This window comes from Anastrepha obliqua, chromosome 3, assembly GCF_027943255.1.
Source record: "Anastrepha obliqua isolate idAnaObli1 chromosome 3, idAnaObli1_1.0, whole genome shotgun sequence".
Classification (NCBI taxonomy): Eukaryota; Metazoa; Arthropoda; class Insecta; order Diptera; family Tephritidae; genus Anastrepha; species Anastrepha obliqua.
In genome coordinates this window covers 72,354,919-72,375,905 of record NC_072894.1, presented here as the reverse complement: position 1 = coordinate 72,375,905, position 20,987 = coordinate 72,354,919, and the positions used below count along the sequence as shown (strand labels likewise).

General features: G+C 35.3%; 2 protein-coding genes across 2 annotated transcripts in view; one reads left to right on the top strand and one right to left on the bottom strand.

Moving 5' to 3' along the window:
• The window catches only part of LOC129240348 (elongation factor-like GTPase 1), a 120,954-nt gene that overhangs the window by 54,732 nt on the left and 45,235 nt on the right, over positions 1 to 20,987 (bottom strand). The window lies entirely within an intron of this gene.
• Positions 1 to 20,987, top strand: part of LOC129240347 (protein giant-lens) — a 55,457-nt gene that overhangs the window by 3,923 nt on the left and 30,547 nt on the right. The window lies entirely within an intron of this gene.

Sequence of the window (20,987 nt, the reverse complement as noted above, 5' to 3'; positions counted from 1 at the left end):
AATAAAATTATAGCAATTAAGCGAGCATAATAACAAACACTTGTTAAGTACTACAGACAAATCTACATACATACATACATATGCACGCAGAAACTCACGAACACACATAATTTTATTATTTTTTCTTTTAGAGCCAAGGGACTAAGGCGCCACTAAAACAAGAGTAATAACTGTGTACTGTATTCATGCCTAAATGTAAGAGAGTGTTAGGAAGTACAAATTTACACATAGATGCAAGTACATATGTACTATACGTTCATAAGAAAATTGAGTGAGGTCAATGAAGGGTCAATATGAGACAGAGTTGGATTAATATTTACGGTAATTCAGTGAGTAATATTACAGATGCATAAGTATGTATTCAACTTTTCGGGTGACATTCCTTCTGATGACGCAGTTGAAATGAACTCAAGGCCAAAGCGTGGCTTGAAGAAAGATAGGAAAATAAAGACATACACATATGCACATATGGAGAGGGATATAGAGATCGCAATATTTTAAATCGATTTAATTTGTAGCTTAATGACCTACATGCACAAAATACACACACATATATACATAGATATAGATACAAATTAAATCGATTTAAAATATTGCACTCTCTATATCCCTGACTATATAAATATGGTATATAGATATATATATATATATTATATATAAGTATATTCATAAATGCATATATGCACACATATGTCCATATAGTCAATTACCAATGAATTAAATAGATGCTACTATGGTTTCCCCTCTCGGGAGCATAGGGACCTCTTCTATTATTTATATGTATAATTGGCGCTTACACCCTTTTTGAGTGTTTCGCCGAGCTCCTGTTCCTCTCTGTGGCGTGCGTCTTGATGCTGTTCCTCAAATCACTTCCATTTATCAATAGTCATAATGCACTTAAAAAAGTTAGTTAAAATAATATCTTCGGTAGTGAGTAGAACCATGGAGAGAAGCTTTATACAGGTGTGGCAAAGATTAGACCGTTAACCGCCTCGCAGTGTATTCGCAATAATCAGCTGATTGACTGACGTCACATGGGTCATGCCAGCGGTGAGATAGTATTTGTGATATACGAAAAAACTCAACACAGTGTCCGCTCATATTGCTTCGTTGCCGTCTGACTAACGACAGTTTGGACGAGTGTGGGAATACGTGTGAAATAGGCGTGCAGAATTCTGCTGCCGAGTCCGATGTGCAGTAAGTGGGTAATATATCATTCTTGAGCAAAGCTGTCACTAATATTTTCAAAATTCAATTGCCAATTTTCCCTTTTAAAACAGACCGCTATTCCCAGCCTCAAACCGCAATTGGTTCATAAAAATGAACATATAAAAAATGAACACAGAGGATACCCTTTCCTGTTCATAGCCGGCTTCCAAATAGATAATATGACTGGGTTCAGCATGGCAACCGAAATTGAAGATGTAAAAATATTGAACCTGCCTTTATATAGGCACGGTTTTCTTCGCGAAATTAGTTGCCATCAGTTGATCCAATTAAGAATAATGGCCATTAGCCGAGTACAATTCGAAAAACCTTAATTGTAAAAAACGGTGGCGCAAAATTAATCATCAAATTTTTGAATGACTTTTCTAATAAATAAAAAATAATAATTTTTACTGATGAAAATCTTTATATTGACTTTTAAGTGCTCCATTACTTGTCTGTTTAAATAATGCAGCTGTCTAGTCAACAAGAGTTAAATATGACTGAGGTACGACGCTTTTAGCAAGAATTATAAATCTTTATTTTGCACACCCTTGTATCTGATAAGTACGAGAAGGTAACCTTCTAGCTTTAATTAATTTGCGCCACCTTGTATAATTTTACTTATTTCGTCTGCGGGTCATGCACACAAAAATGGTAAGGAGCTTACTGACTCCGTAAATTACATGGTCGAATTTCTAAACAAGAAAACAATGGTACGCGATATAAATAAGTAACTTGGGAAAAATGTTTTATGTGGTACAACACATTTTGAGTTGACAAAAACTACCACTAAGCCATTTATTGAAGCCCAGTGTAGGCAGATACTTCACTATTTAGATTGGATGTGGCTAAAATTACACGAGTCCCTCTAGGTCACTCAGAACGGACGTACTCATATGCCCACTTCATGGACTGCAACTCCACTAATCTTTACAAGTCTGTTTCAATCCCTAATCCTATTCAATGCATTCACAACCCTAAAACCGGTAATATACACAAAATAGTTTAGTACGAGAGGATTTAGCATTGGGACCTGAAAAATCTATTGTACCCCAATTACTAGTTACATCAATATACATACGTATGCAAGTAATTAACTTTTTAACTTAAGAACACGCCGAATGCTGTGGCAGCCATAGCTTTAACTTGGCTTGTAATTTCTGCTTGCAAGCTTTAGTTTGTAATAAAAAATAAGCAAATTATGGTAAATGAAGAAAATTCAATTGGTGATTTGGTTGTGTAATTAGTTAGCTACTATGCACATACTCGTATATTGCAATAAGCTTTCGAAAAAAACTTGAATGTTATGTAATAATTTATATTTATAAAGCATCCAAAACTCGAACAAAATTTACAAAATATTTAAAAAAATGCAAATACCTACTCATATATGTATGTAGGTATTCATACTTTATAAATATCATATACTTACACACATGCATGTATGTGAATAGCTGGATATGTGCATATTTTACATGAGTAGATATATGTTGCATTTGAACAAAATATCTACATACAATATAAATATGTGCCCATATCATGTTTTATTTCATGATTTATTTAGACAACATTCCATTGCTAGCTGTTTACGGTATTTAACACTCAGCGAGCGTGGGCTGACACAACGCCGACGACCGACGACGGACAATTACCAGCAGCAGACAGCCAATAATCGACAGCCAATAACAGTAGTAGTAATATCGCAGAAATATGTAGTAAGTTGTCTCTGCCGCTGATGCTGGCTAAAATACAAACAAACAAACACAGGCACACACACATAAATTTCGCCGCCAAGCCCAAAGATACCACGTTTGATTTTTTCAGTCAGTCAGGCAGTCAACCAATCAGCCAGTAAGTTAACCAACCAACTTCGTACATATGTATGTAGATACAAAAATTGTTGCTGGTGCATTGACGATATGACTCCTACATATATACTGGTGTATGTATATATTTATGCATGTGTACGTGAAAGCAGGTGTATCTTAAGATTCGCACTGTTTTCATTTTCCACTATTTTGTTGAAGAATTTTTCGTGTGCTGCCATTAGTAAAAACGCCTGCGTTTGATTGATGTTAAGCCTTTGAGTAAGCAGAAAATTTAAACAAAGTTTACCTCTGAGTGTTCAGACTTTTAAACATAGTTCAGCTTAATTGAAGAAGCGGCACTTGAGAATAAATCATCCCCTTTGTTGTGGTCAAGTGCACCTGTGTGACAAGTAATCGAAAAGTTGGTGGAAGGTAGTTTTTAAAGGAAACTTAGAGCTGATAATAAAATATTATTTTCCAATAGCGGCCACCTCTGGCAGCTAAGAGCAAACCCTTTGTAATGCTCTTAGCAAGTGACCTTGAAACTAAAGTATAATGTTTTGCTTCAGCATCGCTTCACACTTTCACGTTCTAGTTATTTCATTGGATAAGTTAAAAAAAAAGAAAATTGGCGCGTACACTTCTGTTATGTGTTTGGTCGTGCTCCTCCTCCTATTTGTGGTGTGCGTCTTTGTTGTATTGTTCCACAAATGGAGGCACCTATAGTTTTAAGCCGTCTCGGAACGGCAAATGGTTTTTAAAGGCGCTTTTTCATGGTAGAAATACACTCAGAGGTCTACCATTGCCAGACGAGGAGCGACAAAAAAAAAAATTAGATAAAATAAAAAAAATCCTTTAAACACGACACGAAAAGGGTGTACCAATTATTTCATTGCTCACGTAGATATATCATCATGTTGAAAGTTGTCTCTGAGCGTAGAATAGAATAGAGGCAAAATCCGAGCGACACAGCAGTAATCGGAGTTGCTGACAAGTAGGTTCGGATTTAAAAAGCTATAAACATCCCTCCCTTTTATCACGATGTAATCGAACGGGCAACGTGTTTCTCCATCCGAAAGACTTGAATGTCATATAAGTATGGTTAGAAATCTTTCCTTCATATTTGTAAGTGGCACTGACTGTTGTTTTCTTTTTTTTTTTATCACTCTTATACAATTGTTATTTTTAGCGACTATCATCATTATCCTTGTGTTATTTTCTATACTTATACTCCAATGCGTGTGTAGTATGAGTATGCACTTTTCTTGAGTTTTTCTATACATTTTTTCGCAACCAACTAACCGATCAATGAGCGGAAACGAATGCGCCACTTAAGTGGTCAAATGAATGGAAATTATACTAATGCATTTTTGTTGTTGTTGCCACTATTTCACACAAATACATGGTTAGTATGAATGTAATATGAAAAATTGCAAAAGTGCTTTGCGTTGTTGCAACTTCCACTCCGGCAATGGAAAATATTCAACATAGTAAGTGAAGTAAGAAAAAAAGTAAAGGAAGTCAAGTGACGCACGACGACGCCAAACATAAATGTAAAAGCAAAACAAATAGCGTCAATACAATGAAACAATAACAAAAGTTTGCCAGCTTAGCAGTTCAAAACCATGGTGATGTCCAACAACTGTTGCCGCTGCCGCTGGTGGTTAGTGTCGCCAACACCAATTCCAATCATGCAACAAAACATAGTCTGGCCCAACTGCCTTACTGTACCTATGTGCACGTCCAATAGTATGTATGTACACAGTGGCGGTCGGTCGCCAGTTAATTCATGTGGCAATTGGCGACAAAGAAATGGATCATTGATATTTCATTCATAAATGCATTGCCGTGCCTGTTATGTTGTTTGCTTTTTTTCTATTTTCCTTTTATTTCTTTCCTTTTGTCTTTTACCATACATACCATACATATGCTCCAATTATTGGGAACGCTTGCAATGGGTTCGCGTACTAAAGTGAGCCGGAAAACTTAAAAAGTTGTTACGGAAGTTGCGATTTTCTAAAGTGAATTATTGTGACAGTTCGTTTTTTTTCTAATAATTCTTGTGCAAGACGTAAAATGAACTCATTTAAGACCAGTTATTGTTGTGACTTAGAATTTTTTTTTTTAGAATATAACAATAGAATTTTTTTAAATGTGAAAATAATAATAACTTTTAATATTAACAGCGCATTTTAGAAATGCGAAAGATCAAATATTAAAGGGTTATAAATATTATAAAGCACTAATAGCGAGGTACCTCGAATCTCGGTCAAAGTCATGGCTACTTGTAACGGGTGATTTTAAAGAGCTTGATAACTTAAAATGATAATACAAAACTGAATTTTTTATTTTTTTTTTTTTTTGGATTATGATCTGGTAGATAATTTCAAGGCATTTATTTTTTGAATATGATATCCGGCGTATGTCCGCCGGAGCTACGAGTTAAATGGTACATTCGATCAGCCCGATTTTTGACTACAATTTCCAATAAATTTGGCCGTATGGCGTCAATCGTTAGATATGGCAATTAATCGCAAGTTGCGCCGATTTGTTGATTAATATTTGCAAACAAACATTCAGAAGGCATGCATCGATAGCGGACTCCAGTTCCGTAACGGCAGTTCCTTCCTCCTTTCGAAAGAAATAAGTACCGAAGATGCCGCCAGCATGTAAACCGCTTGACGATAGTGATCTATGAACTTCGCAAACAGATTTATGTATTATTATTTTTATGAAGTAAATTTACACAATTTGGAGGCGTTCTTCTGGCGTTAAGCGATTCATAATGATATGCCAAACCTTACTGAACAGAAATATCAACACAGTTTGCCATTTTCAATTGTCAAACCATAGTTATGGATATCGATAGTTCCCATCGAGTAAAAAAAAAAACGATACATATAGCTCGCGACAAAACGATAACGCCGCCATAACAATTTGTCGGTAAAAGCTGGTCTGTTCTGTTTCTTTTGTATAAAAGTTTACGTCATTGTTGACCATATAACTAAATCTGAACTTCTATCTTTAACCAATTGATTTACTATATTATATTCTTATAATCATAATGCGTCATTGGGATCATTTGATATGTAGAAATTTAACGGGCGAACTTTTTCTTTCATATTAGTTGTGCTAAGTAATCTTGGAGCTCAAAACTTGTACTATTTCATAAAATTCGTTTATAATTTCTTTTCAACAACTCCTGCATTACTGAGCTTTTAAAAAAACGGGATTGATTTAGGTCAAAATTTGGCTGTGTGTTTTGGCTTTGACTACGGTGGTACTACAGTGTCGGCTTTGCCATACTGGAGAATGTTGATGCTGCATGAGAGAGGGTAATGGGAGGTGCTCAAGTATCCGTATCGTTATCAAGAATCCTTATTATCATTGTTAGTGGGAGTTTTCTTTTGTTCCTTCTGTTTATTTTGTGCCAAATTGAAAATAATATTATAGTTTTACTCAATAAAAAAATTTAATTTTTACATTTAGCTGCGCAAAGCACTATCAGCTTCCTCCCACGCAGGTTCGGCAGTTGCAACTTAATACCTCAAAAAGAAACATTAATATATTTAATTACAGCAGCAAAAGAAAGAGATCTTTTTCAAAATAGGTGAAATTAAGCAGTTAAAAAATATTCAGTTTACCAACAACTACTACACAAATAAATCTGCTCCTAAAGTGCACATTTATGTGTTCCTCAAAGGCTAACAGGGTTAACAATAAAAAAAGCATCGCCATTAAAGAAGCTATTATAAAAATAAGAAAGAATGTGGGTACTTGTCACGGCAAATGGAATCTTCTTCTGTAGTAGAAATGAAATAATTTAATTTGAATGAAATTCTTGACCGCCGTGCTTACTCCTAAGCCCACAAACATATGTATACATACTTATATATAGTCATGTATTTACCTTTTATGTAAATACACACATACCAGGTGCCTGACTGCCAGTTCTACGGTTTGCATGTATGTGTGTGTGTGTGTTAAGAAACTCGAGACACTTATGAGCCATTCATGGAATTTAAGTAAACAGAGCCACATGGCTAAAAGCGCTCCCAAGCAAACACACACGCATGCAGTGCTCGTACATGTAAGTATAGTATGCATGCGTATTTTCGTAGAGGCGTAGGTACATGTATTTGCATGAAGGTATATTTAACCAGTTCTATGTATGCACATCCTCTGTACATACAGCCAAAATCAAATATTTACCAATGAATTCGTGGCTAACTGCTCACACACACACATACATGTATACTATTCGAGAGATACTTGAAGTTTCAAAGAAAAACAGCTACCGGTGTTACGGGCTCTCAATTTAATTACGATCATTAACATATGCCGGACAAACGCAGTAAGAGTAACAATAACAACAAACGCTATTCATCAAAAAAAAAAAAAATAAAGAAAAAGGGGTACCAAAAACTGATAAATATGCGAGTCAATGAAAAAATTGAATGAAAAAGTTTACAAAAAACAAAACAAGCCATACGAAAAATCTCTTCCCGTCCACCATACTACTCAGCAGCGTTCGCCACAGCATCATTGTGGCCAAATGAAAAAAATAAATCCAACAAACAGAAGAAAATATCAAAAGCAAACGAAATTCGCTTCAGTTGGAACGATGGCTAAAATCAACGAACAAATGAACAGCGTCAAATAAACAAACGAGACCCATTCAAATGCAGCAACAGCCGTTTCTGATTTAGTTTTAAGGCCAAGTGTGGTTACATGTGCACGTGTGGTTGCTAGAAGCTATTCTGTGACTGTTACTACATGAAGGCCGGTTGGCTTGGCTGCAAACATTAGCCGGTCATTTAGTTTGTTCTTTCATTCATTGTACTGTTAGGCAACGAATGGAGGCTAAGAAAATACTCGAAATTCTCTTAAAGCGCCTGCAAATTTCGTGTTATTCTTTTATGTAAAAATCAGAGAATTTTTGAGAACATTTGAGATTTCACCTCTATTAAGATACTACAATATTTTGAGAACTCTGAACGTAGTGTTATTCAATGACTATATGGGACGAAGGAGGTGGGCTCTATCCGCATCAGCGAGACACAAACGAGCGTGAGCTCAGTTTAAGTGCACAAAGTCCAGGGTGAATATTTCGTTCGGATTCGGATAATTATTCACCAAGTTCCGCTCAGGGTCACATGAACTCTTATCACACACCATTTTGATTTATTTCTTCTTTTTAATAGCGAATCGAAATAACATCTTGATATTTAATTATCAAACATTTTCTTTGCATATTCTTTTCAATCGAGATATCATTCCGGCTCCATACAATGGCATCTACCTTTCTTCGGTTCATGGCCTGGAAATTTTGGTTAGGTTAGGTTATGATTAGGTATTTGGTCGAATAATATAAAAAAGCAAATGCTGTAAACTCGTCCGTTATTCGGGTATGAAATTTCACCACGCAAAATACTAAATTGTTATAATTTGTCTTCTGCTAAGTTAATTTGAAAACTGAAACATCGATACCTAAAAATACCGAATACCAAAGTTTCAAAGAAAAAAATCAAAAACAAAAGTATTAAAAACATATCGAACCTAGCTTAGGCGTGCACATAAGAGTGCCCATTTGGACAAGAAATCAAAATATGTTCCTTGTGATTCCATTGCAGGTATAAAAGGAAGAAAGACAGACAAGATAGTGCAGGGTGGGCCATATAGCGTTTGCTTTTTGAACCACCTATTCTTTCGAGAATGGTAACACAATTGACATGTCAAATGTGTTCATAATTTACTTAAAGGTTTGACATTTACGAAATGGGACGCTATACGCTTGAACAAAATTGGGAAATATTGAAAACCTATTTCCAAAATGGTGAGTCTTCTTCTTCTTTTCTGATTTTCACATCGGTGGCTACGTCAATAAGCGAAATTGTCGGATTTGGGGCTCAGAAAATCCACACGTTACTGCAGAGAAGCAAATGCAGCCACAACTAGTCACTGTTTGGTGCGGTTTTTGGTCTGGCGGCATCATCGGGCCTTTTTTTTCGAAAATGAGCGAGGAGTCGCAGTTACAGTAGATGGCGAGCATTACCGTGACATGCTCATCGAGTTTTTCTTTCCAAAAATTGAAGAGGATAACATGGACGACATTTGGTTTCAACAGGATGTTGCAACTTGTCACACTGCCAAAGTTACACTCGAACTTCTGGCTACCGTTTTTGAATTCCGATATCAATTGGCCACCTCGGAGCTGTGATTTAAGCTCGTTGTACTATTTTTTGTGGGGAGCCGTTAAGGAAAAATGCTATGCGAACCATCCAGAGACGATTGATGCTTTAAAACACGAAATCGAAGTTGCCATTCATGAAATTGGAGCCCAAACAATCGAAAATGTGCTTAAAAATTGGGTTGATCGAATGGTCTACTGTAAAGCCAGTCGTAGCAGTCATTTGAACGATATTATTTTTCATTCATAAATGACAATGTTCAATCTTCAAAATAAAAAACAAAGTTTGAAAAAATATTGATTAGTTTTTTTTATAGCCGATTCAAAAAGCAAATTTTACATGGCCCACCCTATATAAGGGAAGTTGGGGACTATTTTTGATCGACCTCAAGAACACCGAGCGGGGACTACTTACGGTTGCGTTAATGGCTTCATAAATACATATGTATCATTGATGAAATCTATCTTATCAAAACCTGCTACATCCGCAGGTGCAGAGAGTGAGGGTGAAGGTGCTGATGTGATTCCTTTTCAAAAAGCTGGTATAGGAAGGAGTCAACGTCTAACCGCGTTGTTGCCTACGGGCAGTCTTAGAAGTTCCCTTCGGCAGCTAAATTCCACCCGTGGCCATTGATCTCGCTGCTTTGCATGTTGATGTACTTGCCCAGTGCTCGCTGAGTTAACGCGAATCTCACCTCTTCAGTAGCAGGCCAGGGTTTTCTTGTAAGCCCTAATCATCTCGTTTCGCAAGGTACCTTGACTAACTATCTCATTCACCTAGCTGTTTTCCGCATTGCCCTTGTGATCAGGTACCCAAATGAGCCTACCATCGAAGTATTTAGATGTTGTCGAAATGGAAACCAGGCATTTTCCTCGACTAGTTTCGAGAGCACCAACATCGGACCCAGGAACCCAGTTGCCGATTCGCCCAAGTACCCTATGGGCGTGGGATTACTACAAATAATGTGTCTGCCTTTTGCGAACTCATAGCAACCTACTACACTTTCACATAATCCTCTCCATGAGTCCCGTTTAGTTTTCCTAATTTCCGACTTATTCCTAAACTTAACTTGTGAAGCTCCCATCCTGGGGCGACTTAACACTCTTTTCTCTATTTATTCAGAGAATTTCCTTATCCATCAAGGCGATTTTTCCTTCTTAGGGGGCGGTCTTAACGGAAAAGAGCTGTCAAAAGTGTTGTTACACGGAGTGGTGAGTAACTCTACCTTCAACTCGTCGATGGATCCCTGAAATTATCTAACCTGTGCATCCAGGAGCAGATCTTACAGATTTCTACAGTATAGATCCCGGTACGTACTTTAAGGCAAAGAGATCTGAATATAACTGTAGCCCGAAATGCGGTTAGTAACCCCAGATCGGAGATTCACTTCAACAGTGAAAAAGAGGCAGGAGTAAGGTCAAACGTTTTTTTTTCCTGACCGCAGTAATAAAGTGGGTTCCTTACCCCTTCTACAGATAATCATGTATTCGATTACAATGAAATCAAGAAGTGACTCTCCTCATGCATTTATGGTTGTACTTCCACAGCAAATGTGATAAGACTTGGTGCAAATGAATACACCGGGTTTCTTGCGTCTCGCTTCAGTCACGGCTCCCCTTAGCAAGAAAGCAGGTGCCGTCGCCTCACCTTCGTGCGCCGACACCAGTCAGCATTTTCCTAAAAAGACCTTCCAGGCTCACAGTAGCAAAATCGTCATAGTTGAAATTAATTAAAATAAATACTTATAGCTCATTCTTAATGAGTATGCAGAATCTTGGGAAGCAGGTAAACACCGCCATACAGCATCAGTTTATGGATTTTCGTCCTAATTACCGAAATGCCATTACTGCTTAGATGCGGCTCTTGAGTCAGGACTGTATAAGCTCTACCTTACTTAATGTTTATAGAAACCTAAGAATGTCGGAAAAAGCCCCTCAAAATATTATTTTATCTAATGTCCTTTGATTACTAGTCGAAATGAGTTAATAAACTCATTTAGTTCCGACATAAAAGATAAAAATCACGCCCACTTTTTTATACTAAAACTAAATTTCCGCTCGTCCCTCTACCCGTGCCTCTGATGTTACAAGCTATGTTTAACTGTCATTGTCAATGAGTTTGTTTTATTCCAAAAACTCTGACCGAATTTATCAGTTTTTTGTTATGGTTTTGTTGACTACTAAAGACATGAAAATATATGAAAAGACTTACATATGTGTATGTATACGTGGCATAAAGCAAATGTATTTTCAGAATTCATACAAACTCTCTAAAAATTATTTTTGTAGAATTCAATTTAAAATGTGTAAAATCGTTTTGCTTCCTTCACCTGTTTTTAAAAGATTAAAATGCTTCGAATATCGCATTACCTCTTGTCTCATTTCTAAAGTCATACACTTTCATTGTGACCACTTAAGTTTTATGAGAAAAAGGGCACTTAATAGCAGGTATCCTGCTGTTATTGGTATTTATGTAAAGTGTTATTGTAATTTTATAATAAATATTTAGTAGCAATAAAAACGCATGGGTTTTATGAATTCATAAGTATTTAATGCGACAAAAGGGAAGAGCAGGGAACAGAGTAAATTGAGTAGAAAATATGGGGTTTGATTACATCTGGGAAAAAAGACAAAAGAAAAATAGAATAGAGGATTCTATACCAGGGCTTAAACCAAGAATTAAAACAAATTTAAAACTTCTGGAATGAAAGTACAGTCGTGTAATGGAAGCGAAAAAAAATCACACTTAGAGCTCCGTTATAAAACAAATGTAAAGGGTGGTTAAGTTTTAAGGGCCGGTGTTGATTTTTAATAAAATACATTTTTTTTAGGAAATTATTGTCGATTCTCTTTATTATTATAATATTGGTATGGCTCAATTACGCATGGAACAAAATATCGGTCAAATGGCCGCCGCGGCCTCGGTGGCACACCTCCTTCCGATGGTCCACATTTTCGATGACGCTAAGACATAATAACGTTCTATGCCGTTAATGTGCCGAATTATCTCATCCTTTAGCTATTGAATTGTTGCTGGCTTATCGACGTACACCTTTTCTTTCAAATAACCTCAAAGAAAGAAGTCCAACGGTGTCGTTGACGTTGAGGTGTGGTTCACATTCAACATCGGCCCTTGAAATTTAACCACCCTTTAAATGCTGCTAAATAGGCATATCCTTTTCACAATACGCGTTGTGTAATTTGTTAGTCTTGTGAGAAGTTTAGAAAGTGTACGTTGTTTTTAAAAATGAGTTCCGCGTATTAAAAAATAATTTAAAGTAGTGTGAACGCCATAAAAGTCTAAAAATCTCATGTGCATCTGAGGCAAAATATTTTAATTAACAAAATGTTTGTTACTTTTTACGAGTATTGTTTCTCCCGACAGCATTTTTATTTTCACTGCAGCGAGTTATACCTATTTTTGTCATCGCGTTAATATGGTTTAGAACTAGTATCTATGTATGTACATATGTGTATGTATGTACGTATGCATGTGTGCGCGCTTGTCTCTATAAATCTGCAGCCACCTGCCACTTACCGAATTGGCTGTGGCAGACGGCGTCATACTCAGTGCCAGTAATTACATACATATATACATAAGTACATACGCGCGTGCACACATACATACGTGTGTACATATGGATGTACACACACATATCCTTGTTGGCAAAGTGAAAGGTTTTCTGGGTTAAACCGGAAGTCCGGAAGTGATTTAATGCATTCCTCAGTGGAGGGCAAAGCAACAAAACGACACACCAACAACAACAACAACTTAGAACACTTGCTTACAACAAAGGCATCCGGAACAACGATGTACAACAACAAGAAACAAATGAAAATAAAACAAATCAACAGTATCCGGAAGGACAACAAGACGGAGTAGGAAGAACATATGAAACAACAACAACAGCAACAACAGAGACGATTAGCAAATGCGTGTATTTTACTGTACCAAACAGGTTTCTTTAAAACAAAAACAAAAAAATCAACGCGACCAAAAAAGGTGGAACAAATAGAACAAATAAGTATGCCGGGAATGTGTCAGAAAAATAAGAAGACAACAACAACAGCAAACAACTTACAACGGAACGGGAATCCGGAAGTGCGGAAGTGGATTGAACTGCGTACGTCCGTCCGTCCGTCCGGTTGGTAAACTCTGCTTGTTTATATATCGTTATGTATTTGTTGTTATTGCTTTTTTTGTACATGGGCAAGCATACTTTATCTTCTTTACTTCCATATTCGGGTCTGCTGCTATGAGATTTTTGTTAAATGTGCATCCAAATGTAGGTATGTATGTGTATATGCTGTTGCCGTAATGCTGCTAGCTGTTCTCTATTGTTGGCTATTGTTGGTCTTTCTCTACTTAGCAGCGTCACACTTGCGGATTGCGTGGCATAAGCGAGCATCATTTACAGCACGAAAGTGCTTAGCTCACATTCTATGGCATTTCAAATGGTTGTACGAGTATGTGAATATGTTCGCATGTAACCTGTAGATTCCGACCTGCTGCTGCTGCTGCTTCTTCTTACTTCCGCTTGCACTGCTCCTTTTTTCCATTTAATTTTGGTTTAACATGCATTAGTTTTTATTCACTTCCGATCTTAATGTCAAATGCTCTTGGCTTCACCTTAAAGATTTTATGACCGTTTATTGTTGTTGGGATTTTCAGAAGCAGCCACAACTGTAGTTCCGGTTTTAATTGCTTTTCTTGTGTGCTATTTTCTTCTATGTTTGGTTCTTTGTTTTTTGTACTCTTGAATTTAGTTTTTGATATTCACCTTTGACGATTACTTCCGGATTTATGCTCTTTAGCTACAGGAATTGCTAAGCAAACAACAGCCGGTAAAAGTACAAGATTTATTTATTTGCATAAAAACATATATACCGGCATACATTAGTACATTTTTATGCACCCTGCGGAAAAATTTGGTTGTAAAAGAAGCTTTGCTTCTATTACTAGTTTTATTACGTTGATTAGTGTAAATGTCAATGAATTGATTAATAACTTTGTGAATTATAAACATGTTTTTAGTTTGGTAAAATGGTTGTGAAATGTTTTCCAGAAAATAATTACAATTTTTTTTTTTTAATTTTAAGCAAACATCGATTGATATTCATGAATCTCCACTTAAGTTGCGCAGTGAGATGCGGGAAAGGTCAATTTTCAGCAGAAAAAAAGTAAAAAATAAGTAAAAAAAGTGAACGATTCAGAAGTAAAGGCAAAGATTTTAAGCCGAAATGCATATGAGTGTATGCACATACATATATAGTAAGACGATACTTTGCTAGTTAACAGTGATGTAAAAGTTGCTGCAAAAACGAAAAGATTTCTGTATCGCTTCGTTACTGGCAAAGAAAAATGGGGTAACTACGATAATTCGAAATGCAGATAAGTATGCGGAAAGCCCGGACATCGACGGACAAACTACATGTTCAGGGCGCCAAGGTTATGACCCATATTTGGTGGGACCAACAAGCTGTGATGTATTATTATGAACTATAACCTTGTGAAATCATTACAGGATACTGGATTCGATCTCAATTAATACATTTGAGTCCAACTGAAGGAAAAATGTTCACAGTATCAAGAGAAGCATGATAACACAGCAGGACACCACTCGGCCTTATGTCGCAAAATTGTCTCATTGTAACCGAAGACGTTACTACTTCCGCTTACCATTAGTTTCGCTCGATTGCAAATGATCTGACACTTTCACGCTAATAAAGAAGTCATCAAATTAATCGGATTCATGGATCGCCGCAATAGATGATGATAATCGATGATGCGAGATTCGTGTACTACCCGAAAGCTGGGAAAATATAGCGCCAAATGACATTATTAGAGCAGAGCCTTAAATTTTCAAAAAAATACAAAGTTGTGCGTGCATGAGGAAAAATGCATTTAAAAATAGTGATAAAATTTCACAAAAAGTCTCGGAATAATTAGTTGCCAACATTACTGGCAGCATAATATGCCTGATACTGCGTTATAAGGTGTTACATGGACCTTTACAATTTTATTCCATATAAAAGACTTCCGAAAACCAACACGATTTTGGAGCGAATTCAAATTTTTACTCTTTTCATACTAAATTTGAATAGACAAATAACAGCACATATACAAGCATACACCGTTTTCCCAGATTTCTAAAGATTTTCATTAAAAAGTTGAAAATGTTGATGACAATTTTTTAAATTTGTGAATTTTTACATAGTTTGGAATTTTTATTTAGAAGATTTTGTATAAGACTTTTATAAAAAATTTAAGGCTACAAATTTGGCATGGAAAATATTGCGGATATTGTAAAAAAACTTAAGTGACTGAATTATGTGAGCCCAAGTGTATATCAAAGGTCAATCAAAGCTGATGCTCTGATTTTCTTACGGCTCTAAAGATATGTGGCACATGGCGACAGACAGTGTTAGGCAGCTCTTTCTTGGGTGTTTCGTCGAAACTTAAATCCCTTAGCGCAAAGTGGACTTAGACTTGTTCACTAAGTTCACCGCTTTATATCTGGTATTATTACTATTATATAATATTTTTATTATCAGGTCAGTCCATAAGTTCGTGCGTTTTTAACACACTTTTATTAGGTCGGGTTGTATGTATGTATGTATGTAACGGAATCTTTGAGCTTAATTTTCACTGGCTTCTAAGAATCTGATCGACTTGAAATTTTGCACACCTATCAAGGACCGATGACAATGCAATAATTTGATAAAAGTTTTCCATTATCCTTATTAGGATTGCCAGGATTAATATTTTCTTTTTTTAAACCACTTTTATTAGCTCGGGTTGTATGTATGAATGAATGTAACGGAATCTTTGAGCTTAATTTTTACTGGGTTCTAAAAATCTGATCGACTCGGAACACACAACATAGATGACTAGATGGGAAACTCTTTTTTTCGTGAGAGCGCTGAAAAATGTGCATTTTTTATAACATTTGCCAATATTGCCACACCGGTAGAACCATGCATTGAGTATTTTTTTAAACAAAAGTTGGGAATTTTTAGTTTCCACACCACCATTGAGGTTAGTATAATATTTAGTGTGCGGTTGTGTAATAGTATACAGTAGGTTCTGTTTTTATGCGGCTTTTTTTTATGCGGTTTTGAAATAGTGCGGTTTTTTTTTTAAATTACAAAATGCATGTCGACCTATCGAGAATTGTACATATAAACAAGATTCTAAACCAGCTAAGCAAAAACTCATCACAGATTACATCAGAAATGCTAACCCTACAAGTGTGGAACCGCCTGCATAACTATCTAGATCAGACGTGTACATTTCCTAAAGTGACGAAAGTGATTTTAGCCAAATCTTAAACGAACGCGCAACATGTGGGTATTGTCTGATTCTATTTCTGACTTAAATTTATTTTTCGATTCTGACGTTTCTTAAATAAAGATATAATTTTCAAAAATACAATATTTTGTTTATGCGATTTTATTTAATTATTTCAGATTCATGCGGTCTATGGAACGTATCTATAGTTATAATATGGGACTAGTGCCCTTTTTTATGCGATTTTATTATATTATTTCAGATTTATGCGGTTTTAGCATTTGAAACGTATCTATAGTTTTACTATAGAACTAGTAGCTTTTTTTATGCTGTTTTTTTTTATGCTGTTTCTTGCGGAACGTATCTACCGCATAAAAACAGAACCTACTGTATTACTCGTAAACACCTACATATACTAAAAATAAAAAATAGTTAAAAAAAAACTGAAAAACACGCTTTTATTGCTAATCGAACTAAAAAGTAGAAAATAAAAAATAGTTTAAAGAAACTAAAAAACACGCTTTTTTGCTAATCGAACTAAAAAGTAGAAAATAAATTTTAATGACAAAGAGACCTATAATGAAGTAATAGCAAATCGAACGATCAGTGATAGTCAACTACCTCAGAACAGAATTATAACAAAAATTAAGATACAAATAGAGTAATTCAAATTAGAGTTAAAAGCGTGGGATGCATTTTGCTTCACTTTCATAACCTTCTGTACATAGGTAGTTGCCAATAGAATGATTGTAATATTTACTATATCAAGCAAACTTTACAAGTTCAACATCGGCCAATTTTCCAAGTGGCTTTTTGTATGTATATATATTGTCTCGCGCATACTTTATGTTCATCCATACCTACATACATTTACATACATAAATAATATATGTAGCTCTTTCATTATATTAATGAATAATTTTCCGCTTGGCACGACAGCAAATGCAATTTTTGATTTTAGCTATAGGAAAGTTATGTATCGGAATAAACAAACAGCAGTGTACATATCTATATACACGCGTACATACTTATGTATACAAATTTACATTCGTATATTTTATAGTGTGTATCTCCACAGCATCCCTAACCTGCAATCCCAATTAACCCTTGTTGCTTATATTCTCGCATTTAAAATTTTCTGACCTACATACATACATAAATGGGGTGCACATATGTGTTTGTATGTAGTAGTGAACACCTGCCATCAACCTCTTTTGAATAAGCTATTATATAGTATTCCCTGTACTCTATAGTTACCACAGATTCGTTGAAGAATACGAATTGAATCATGACAACAGTTTAAGAACTTTTTACACTCCCTTTTCCGCAAGTATTTGACAAGTTTTCAATGGCGTGGTTTTCTTCCAACTTACGCGGAAGATTCGATTAAACATATGTACATATATGTATATACTTATTTTGATATGTGCTGTACAAGGTGGCGCAAAAGTAATCTCCCTATCGGAAGATTTATATCTATTGCAAATGGCGTCGTACGTCAGTCGTACATCAACTTAATTAGCACAATGGCTACTGGGTCCTTCGGTGCTAATTGTTCTTATTTCAAAATGACTTATTTCTAACTGTACATTTTTAAATATGCTATGATATATTAACATAGCATATAATTGCATACGTTAATCAACTTGCCATAGGTAACATTATTTAACTGCGTGGATGCTACCGTAGTTTCAAATCCGGTAGTCTGTTTAATGGTTAGGGTTAGCCAGAGTCCTAGGATGTGTTGGGTTGAGGGATCCTCTCCACAAAACTGATAAGTCGGGCGAGGAAGTTGAGGAAAAGATGTTCGTGTGCTAGTTTAGAATATCCGAGCCTCAGTCGTATGGAAGTCAAAATAAAGATTTCCGTGTTTTTTATTTATTTATATAGTATAAAAGTCTTTCAAAATCAAAATTAAATGATTAACGTTCCATGTATTTTGTACAGGTTTAGTTGTAGGGATAGCAGGCGTATTCTTTGCATTCGAACCAAAGCCGCTATATGGTGTTATCTGTTCAAAATAAAACGAAATAAGTAATTCCGGAATGTCTTTGGTCAATATATTAATTATATATTTATATTTATTTATATTAGATCATATTCTATTCGATATTATTATAAAAAAAACTTAGCAACGCGATGTTACTTAGTTATTGCTTTTTCTTTCGTTTATTTATGTGTCCAGCAGTTCGACGTTTATTCAAAAATTTAGTACTTTTCAGAGGTCCAATAGTCCCACTTTCACAGCACTATTAACCTTATCGATTATATCAATTCAAGATTGTTATTTTGTTGTGTGGCTTTCGACGTAATTTTATAAAAAAATATCAGAAAGAATAAAACCAGAAAAATTAAAATAAAAATAAGAAGAAACCCATAAATATATATGAAAATTTATGCAAACGTGAGCACCCCTTATGTAGATATAAGTATGTCGATAAAGAATTCCTTGAATAACATTGGTACATACGTAATATATAACAATATATGTAAGTAACTAACAGAAGGAGAGAAAGATTGTGATTTGGATTTTTTTTTTGCTTTCAACCCAAAAAGCATACGCATGTAAGGGTTATTCGCATGAATTTAAAACTTCACAACGCAGCGAAGTATTAAAGCAAGCACTATTTATCAAAAAACTTAAGGGGTGTATGTTGTGCACTCAAGAAGCGTGAGAATATATGTCTAGTATTTTCTTCAAGAAGAAGAAGAAGAAGATGTGTAAAGTTTTCCGTATTCCCATTTACATACCAAACAAAAACAGAAATACTTGCGCATAGACCTGTTTGTGTGTGATTTTCTAATTGTGCACTGCCATCGAGGGTGCAGGATTTATGTTACTGGGAATTATATTTAATGAGAATTCCTGACAGGAAGTGAGTCCACAAATTAGATTTAAAATTTCAGAAATACTCAAGTGGGTAAGGCGGTGAGCTGAAGGATGTTTGTAAAATATTCATGCGCACATACATATACACCTGGAAGATACCTAATAGAGTATTTCGTTAAAAAAATCAAAAAAATAATATTTTAAAATAATTAATTAATTAATTAATGAATTATCAAAATTTTCTTTAGCAAACTTTTACTTGACAAAAAAAAATCAACGAGTTTATAAATAGGAGCAGAAGAACCACTTTGTATTTAAATGCAAACGGTTGTAACAACTGTAAGTCATTTGTCCCACTGCTCGAAATAATAAAAATATAATTTAGTTTCGTTTGAAAATTAGCTAAATTCTTTTATTCATATTGCATAATATCCAAATGAATTGATAAACTCACAGTCCACATTGTAGCGATTTCCGTCCTCCTGCGAAGTCTTTAGATCATTTGAAGTGCCGAAGCTTCTTTAAATTGCCTCCCCAAAAGTTAAGTAATGTTCCTATTGCAACCCCTATACATTATTCGATGTGGTATTGAAATTGCTCGGATTCGCAAGAGTTCAGAATTGCTTTCGCCAAATAATTATTGATCATTCAGACATTTAAAATTTGAGCAAAAGTTACGTTGGCTTGTCCTTTTGCATGGACAAACGTAAAGCTGTAGACCACAGCCGCCTCGCTTTAGAAAAATAATCGAATTTTGAATTTCGAATGTGAAAATTTGTGTGTGAGAGTTCGCTTTTAATTGAATATTTTTTCATGGACGTTGTGATAACCCACTATCCTCAAGTGGCCGTTTGAAACCAGAACAAGCCTGTTGTTTCATCAAAGTCCTGCATTCTATAGAACAACTTTTTCTATCACCGCCGACACTTTTTAAATAAAGAGCACGAGAACTTGCGGGATTTTTTTAGAAAGCTTGTTGGACCGAGCTGGATGGAAATTAAGAACTGACGAAATGTATACAGGCTAAAAGGAAATAAAGAATTTGTATATACGCTGTGGTATCAAACGGGGTTAAAATAAAAGTACGTGCTATTTTGGTACGGTTATTTAACTTAACAGTTTACTTTTGACTATAAACTTTCATATTCTTTCTATGTATTACCGAAAATATGCAAAAAAGTCATCAACTTTATTTTGACCCATACGCCCTCCATTGCGTGTCTGTTTCAATATTGCAGGTCTCTTTAGAAGTGTCAAATATGATCGACGTGTGACGCTTTTTGCAAAAGTTATAAATAAGGTGATTAATTTTGTGCCACCTTGTACATCCAAAGAAGACAAGTATTAGAAAACAATCACTTATTACATTTCAAAAAAAAATATCCCTAACAAATACTATAAATATTTCCAAGCATAAATTAACTAAATGATGGCATTCCATTAGTCACTTTGATGACATGCGATGTAGGAAAAAAATAAAGAAATTGTAGAAATTCCGTTTATTTTTATATATTTATCCTCGCCTGTCGCACTAAAGAAATCACTTTAATCCGCCACAAATATTTACTTATGTGGTATAAAAGTGTCTACAATTGTATGTGTTTATGTGTGTGTGAAAATGAACACAACTTGTGATGCTCATTGCAATTGAAAGCAAAA